Source organism: Aedes aegypti, chromosome 2 (genome assembly GCF_002204515.2).
Source record: "Aedes aegypti strain LVP_AGWG chromosome 2, AaegL5.0 Primary Assembly, whole genome shotgun sequence".
Lineage (NCBI taxonomy): Eukaryota > Metazoa > Arthropoda > Insecta > Diptera > Culicidae > Aedes > Aedes aegypti.
Genome location: NC_035108.1, coordinates 369,025,628 through 369,033,318, shown reverse-complemented (window position 1 = coordinate 369,033,318; position 7,691 = coordinate 369,025,628).

Sequence of the window (7,691 nt, the reverse complement as noted above, 5' to 3'; positions counted from 1 at the left end):
ATTTTAATGCATCACAAAAATAATACTTTCTTAAGAAGGGCTTCTACATCCCGAAAACGCCATACCTCCAAAAACCAACTTTTGGGATGCTATACAATTTCGATCAAGGATTTAGGCCAATAGAAGCACTATGCAGTATGGTCAAAAGTACAACAACATATTTGTCAAAAAGCTAAACATTGCATATAGTTTGCAATTGGATTAAATGGACAAATTGATGTGAAGTTTTGCGAAAAAGTTACACGTCTTCTCAGTGAGAATCGAACTCACGACTCCCTGATCTCTAGTTAGGGCGCGTTACCTCAAACACCAAACACCAAATTAAGAGTTGCTGAATCCATTGCCGTTTTCAAAAATATCATAGCACGTCTAGTTTTTGAGATATTGAATGTTGAAAATGCGATAAATGACTATTTTAGCAAACTTGCATGCAAGTTTGCCAGCTTGTAAGGTAATTTATTTGCTTAATTTGCCACAGAATTCAAACTTTATGTGTATAACAATACTTAAGTATATAATACTTTCAATGTGAAAAAGTTGTTTTTTAATGGTTTAGAAATGTATTGTATTTTCTCATATAATAGAAACGAATAGTTTTTTATGGAGAGAAAAAGCATGTTGAAAAAATCGGTTTAGTATAAATTTAATCGTGCAATTCAACCAAATTATATCTAAAATGAAAGTTTAAGTGCAAAAAAGCATGCTTGGTGGATTAGATCACAAAAAAAAATAAATGATATTTTATATTTTATGTTAACATCAATAAAACCAGTGTTTTATACAACTATGGCGACCTGTAGCTGAACATTGTGACGTGCTGGAACATTTCTGAAAATGGCATCAGATTCAGCAACCCCAAGTCTACTCGAGACACATATTTTAATTCTTGAGACACGCAAAAATGTAATTTTTGTTACACTGTGTTATTGTTCGACTCTCGGTGCAATCGAGGATCGCTTTTTCTTCTGGGGCATTAAGGTCCTTACTAATTCAGAGCCTGCTCCACTGCTTAGCGTTCTGCAGATTACAAAATGATCACGTCGAAGACCCAATTGGTACGTGAATAAAAAATAGCATTGATGTTAATTTCAACAATCAAACAAATCCATACACCATCGAACTCACATCTGACGAAATTACATATTCTACCCACATTTTCAGTAGCTTCTCAACTGGGAATCATGCACCGCACTCCGATTGAAGGGAGATTCATAAAAAATCACACTGTATCACTTCAACAGACAGATATTGAACCGTTGCGCTGTTGTACACAACACTTCCTCATATCGAGATAGCATCGTCCAGAGTCGTCCGGCGCACCAGAAAGCTACTCTCGGGGTGGTAGTGTTAATGCTGTGTCTCTCAGTTCCGTTCGAATGTTTGTTATCATCGACCCATTGCACACGATCATAATAATCATGTACATCCCCCCTATTCCAGTGCCATTCTTCCGGTAGCTGAGTGGGAAGCGTTGATGATGGGAAATCACCGTTCTGCTTCCACTGCTTTCTCCGAAACGATACCGAATTGGGATGCCCTGAAGTGAACCGAACGGAAAAACCGCACATGCATACCCAGGAGCGAAGAATTCTATCTGAGGAACATTCGTATGGGGATAGGTAGTAGAATGTTCTATGTAGAAAGGCAACAATGAAGGGGTGGCGATAGCATCCATTCCGAAGAAGAGTAGGGTGTATGTTTCCGAATCCGATATCGACTTGAATTTCTGCCTTGCGGGGCACCCTGAGGCAAACTAGGATTTAACGAGCTTTCCCGGGTGGCGAAAACTCAGTCGAACTGGAAAAAAACTGAATACGTATCAGAAAATGCCTTCGCACAGAAGCTTCAGCAGCATCCAAAGAAATTGATTTTTTATTTCCATTGATTGTCTATGGGTGTTCGTTTGGAATCAGGGTAGACTGTATGATTGCGGAATGAAAAGCGTTTAATTGCGTTATAGATTACAGCCTTAAACAAAAGAATTTTATGGAAGTTCTATGCTTGTTTTATCATAAGTTGTTTTAGAAATTCAAACGTTACAGATAATGGAAAACAAAATTAACGTCATTCAACGCTTCCCTGGAAATCTACAGAATAACTTTAATCCGTTTGGGGAACCCCATGTCGCAAAATTGCTGGTTTTATATGATCTTGTTGCCCGGTTATGATAAATAGGTATAATAGATATTCAACTACACAAAAATTGATTTAAAAATATAAAACTATGACATCAAATTTTATATATTTATACCAAATTTACCAATCTTAAAAGGTGGCCACCAATACCGAGCACAATCTGTAAGTTTGTCGAAGTTAATAAATTTGATTTAAGGTGAAAGTCCACTGAGTACGTAGCACCCTCTCGAGCCACCCAACAAGACGGAGCACAATGTTATGTGCGCCGACCAAAAATAAATCATCATTTTTCATGTTTAGGGGGACTGGGGGTAGTTTGCCCACGTTAAGGAGAACAGCGATTTTAGATGTGTAAAACATTATTTTATGCTCTTTTTTAATTATGGTCGGATAGACAAACATGTTTTCTACCAAATAGTAGAAACATCCATTTTTACTTTTCTGGGGTTTATAAATTAATTTTTAAAAAATGCTTGCTTAACTGCATATGTATTGTTTTGCGGGGTAAAACGCCCCGCTTCAGTTCGGCGTTAGCCATGCTGTAAACGAACGCACACAATCATGCTTGTATATGAGTTGCATACATCCGGGCGTTTTTTCAGATGTTATTGTTCAATAATAGTATACATGCTGATGCGAAAAATGTACATTTGTAAGGTTCCAATTTTTGAGTAACTTCAACGTGTCATTACGTTTGGTAGAATTTGAATTCAAACGGCTGTTTTGGTGTTATGAAATAGGGGTGGGCGTTTTGCCCCCAGAGTTGATTAAAGTTTAGGTCCTTCAATAAGCTTTTTGAGGGCAAATTGAACATATGTTTTGCACGTAATACAAACTATGACAGTGCACAAGTTGGCTCTCGGCAATAGTTTTAGAAATTTGGTTGTTTATCGACCTAAAAAATGACATTGAAAATCGCACAAAATTGCAACGAAAACAGCGAAAAACGTTTTTATACGATTTTATCGATTTGGTTGAGAAAACCACATAAAAACATATTAGGAAGAGCATTTCTATCCATTTTCTATGATCTAGGGTGAAAAAAAGCATTCTAAAATACATCGTTCGGCCAAATCGATGGTGGCGCGTTTTGCCCCCTATGGGCATATTACCCCCAGTTCCCCTACCTCCATTCACAGAATTTTGTATGCGGTATAACTTGTACACGTTCCATACAAAGGTATTATTGTCGATATGTATTCATTAACACTTTCATGAAAGCTCAAAATTGCAATTTATTTTATTTTGTAGTGAAAATATATTTTTTGGCAAAAATTATAAGCATTTTTCAGACCATGCGTGCTTTGTTGACATTTTTTTACAGCTTTCTCATGATATACCCACCAAGGTAGGCTATTCCCGCGTGTAAACAACAATTTTGAATCAAAACATGTGTCTTCATTCCTATCATAAAGCATGAGGCTTGAATGATAGTAAAGGGTTCATTTAAATATTACGTAACGCAAAATTTGCCAATTTTAGACCCCCTCCCACCCCACGTAACAGCTTTTGTATGGGAAATTTCAAATTTTTGTATGGACCGTAACACTATGTAAGACCCCCTCCCTCCCCCTGTTGCTTTACGTAATATTTGAACAATCCCAAAGGAGAGCAGGCCTTGCTTTCTCTTGTACTCGTTCGAGTTAACGATAGGAATGACGTCACTACCAAATGTCATTTTTTCGGAATATAATAGGCCTTTTCATATGACAGATCCGTCTATGCATTTGTTTACATCGGTGGAGGACCGGTGCTAACACGGGCCTGTCATTTTCATAGAAGAACTGTCAAAGTGCTTCCCGATCAGCTGATTTGAGACGTCATGTGAATAGGCCTATACCTTGTATATTTTTATCGTGAGTTTTCTCCTCTCTTCTCTCGCTTCTAACGGATGGAAAAAGTTGCCAAGCGTATGAATATCCAAACAATTTTAATTCCAAACATAAAAACTGTCATCATTTTCCATCAACGAGAGCTGCGCTGCCCATAACTGCATATTTGTAACATTCAAAAAAAAAAGTACTCATTGAGTAAATGGAATACCAAGTTTGCATTTTATGGCAGTAAGGGAGGAAACTAAAATTTCTAAAAATTACCAGTTTAGTAAGTTGATCAAAAGTATTTATCATTTGGTGACTCTCCACGGTATTTACTCAAAATTGTCAAAAATGTCGAATTTGACAATTATGCAGTTATGGGCAGTGCTCATCCTATTCATAAACAATGTTGACTCAGTGAATTCGCGTTCCGATGTTGTTTTCCGAGCACAAATCGACGAATTAAAGTAATTTTCTGCTCCCAGTAGCACGGCGCGAGTGTTTGCATTCAAAAACTGGTAAACTGTGACAAACATATTATGGAATGCCTTCAGTTAAGAAATCAACCCTCTACGATAAGGTTAGTAACTCCAAATAATCTTTTTTTTGTGATTGCTCTCGAAAACACTGTGAGAAGTGTGCGAGGAGGGAGCGGAAAGTGAAGGAGGAAGTAAGGTGCCATATTAGAGGCCATTTTGGTATTCAAGCTACTATGTCCTCAAATTAATGTTTTTACTGCAAGATTAAGCGATTCGTAAAAAATTCAAAGCATATTGGATGTTGACATTGGAAATTTGAGATGAGAATAACTAGACTAAAATCATGATTTATTCACAGTTATTTAATAAATGGTGTGAAATGTATTCAATTAATCAATTCGTTCACATTCAAAAGCAAACCTTATAGAGTATAGGGAGATACGACAATTTTTATCAAAACACTTGTGTTTCCTGGAGAAAACATGCATATTTCAAGGAGATGTTATTCCAGGCAAATATTGTTTTCTGAAATAACTTACTTTTCTTCTAATCTTGATTGGATAACGATTCCTTAATAGTTCGTTAATGTTTGATGCTGGATGTTGTCCAGTACTAGGGTATCTCACCCTATTTTAAAGAGTGACATCCATCCTGTATAGGGCGAAATAAAGAAAAAAAAACTTTTCAAAAAGTGTACTGATGGAGGAAAAAAAGCTGATTGGATTCTAGCTAGAAGATTCTGCAAGACTTTTTTTTTGTTAGGTCTTGTTTTGAATGTATCTATGTTAATATTATGATGTTATGCACGAATTAAAACTTGGAATGGGTCCATTACTGGAACAAAACCATAATGTTATCATTCATTTTTATTTCAACCCAGCTTCCAATCCCCAGCGAACTGTGTTTCGCCTTCCACCCTGTCCTTATATCGAATATTCCCATGTGCATAGTTTTCCCTTTAAAAACCCAACATCACACGTTCATCTCATCAGCCAACTGTTCGGATTCTACACAATTGAATAAATATTCAACAACTACAACTACTTCAATGATTCCGGCTGCATGTTTGCTTGCTTGTTCCTTTGCACAGTTCTACCAACCAACACAAACACCACATACCGCAAAGCGACGGGATCAAAAGGACGACCGAAAAGGATGGTCCCTAAAAATCTCGGTTCCTTTCTCTCGAATTGTTACTATAAGGGGAAGATGATTCAAGATGTTCCATTGGGATTTTTTTTTCTGTTATATAGCTGTCTATTTGCCTTTATAATGCACTGGGAAGCTGAAGTGGTTCTTCGGATGGCCACACAAGGAAAAACTAGCGAGACTGACGAAATTAGCGAGTTCAAATAAAAAGCGTGTTTATTCACGAGAAAAGAAACATGGAATGGAAAACGGAAGTGTTGTTGTCTTTGTTATTTCTCTCAGCAGTGGTGTCACCTTCGATGGGGGCAACATAGCCCACTGAGTGTGTAGACTTGGTGAGTGCTAGGGGCTGTACACTCAACACCCCTGCTCAGCCACTGCAGTCCACCAGGCCAATCCCGTCACGATGACGTCGGAATGCTGCAACCGGAAGCCCTTTAGTCATCATGTCCGCGGGCTGTTCAACGGATGACAGAAACTTGAGAACGATGCGGCCATCTTTTATCAAGTCCCGCAGAAAGTGGAACTTAACATCGACGTGTTTGATGCGTCCGAAGTCTTTCGATTCCTCGGCGATCCTCATAGCCGACTGATTATCCTCGTAAACGCAGATCGGTTCCTTGCAACTGTATCCCAAATCTTGCAGAAGACGGCTCAGCCAAACCTCGTGGCAGGCCACCGTACAGAGGGCAGTCAGCTCTGCCTCAGTCGATGAGAGAGCGACGGTTTGCTGTTTCTTGGTGAGCCAGCTGACTGTACTGCCGAACACCTTAAACACACCACCACTCACAGAGCGACGATCAGAAAAGTCGTTGGCCCAGTCGGCATCCGAAAACACCTCCAGCAGCGGCGCTTCTTTGTCCGCCCGGTAGACGAGGCCGAAATCGAGCGATCCTTTAACGTATCGCAAAATCCTTTTTAGATGAGCCCAGTGCTCATCGCTTGGGCAGCTCTGCAACTGGCTGTAGAAGTTCACTGCCGCTGTCAGATCCGGTCTAGTGGTCAACGCCGCATACGACAAGCAACCAACTAGCTCCCTGAACGGCTGCGCGGTCCGATTGTCTTCGTTTCCTTTCAGCAGCTTCAGGCGATTCTCGATGGGCGTTGAGCACGGCTTGCAGTCCTCCATTTTGAAACGTTTCAGGACGTTCTCCAGATAGTGTCGCTGAGTTATCTTCATCACGCCGGCAGCCCGATCATAGTTGACTTGCATTCCCAGGAAGCACTTGATTTCACCGATGTCCTTCATCTCAAATTCCTTGGCTAGACAGTTCTTCACCAGCTGGATTGCTTTCAGCGATGCTCCGGCAATCAAGATGTCGTCCACGTAGAGGACCATAATCACCCTTGTCGCTCCGAATCCACGGGTGTACAAGCACCGGTCGTTGGCGCTTTGCTTGAAGCCAAGGTGGTTCACTACAAAGTTGTGATATCGGCTGTTCCAGGCCCGAGAGGCCTGCTTAAGGCCATAGAGGGACTTTTGCAAACGGCAGACTAGGTTCTTTCCTTCCGTGAACCCTTCTGGTTGCGCCATAAAAATCTCCTCAGTCAGCGACCCGTTCAAGAAGGCGGTACAAACGTCCATTTGATGCACCACCAGTTTGTCCCGACAAGCAATCGCCAAGACAGAACGCAACGTGTCGAGTTTGGCGACCGGAGAATATGTTTCACTATAATCGAAGCCGAACTTTTGGTCGAAGCCTCTAGCCACTAGTCGAGCTTTATAGCGATCTGGTTCTCCGTTCAGACCAGGCTTTATCTTAAAAACCCAGCGGCTTGTAATCGCCTTCCGATTTCCTGGTAGTTCGGTCAAAGTCCAAGTTCCGTTCTTCGTGTGGGCTTCTAACTCCTCCTTGACCGCTGCTTCCCACTTCGGCCAGTCCTTCCGCGCTTTTGCTTCGGCCAGCGTCCTTGGCAAATCCTCGACGTATTCCATGGCGCTCAACGCATACGCTGCGTACTCCATGTCATAGTCAGCTTGCCACGCCGGTTTTTTCCGCGCTCGCACTGGTCGACCAGAGTGGGTGGGTTGCACTGGATCGATTTCGCCATTGCTGCTCGAGCCGGATTCCGATTCTGCTCTAGTGCGGTCTTCTTCGACGAAACTCTC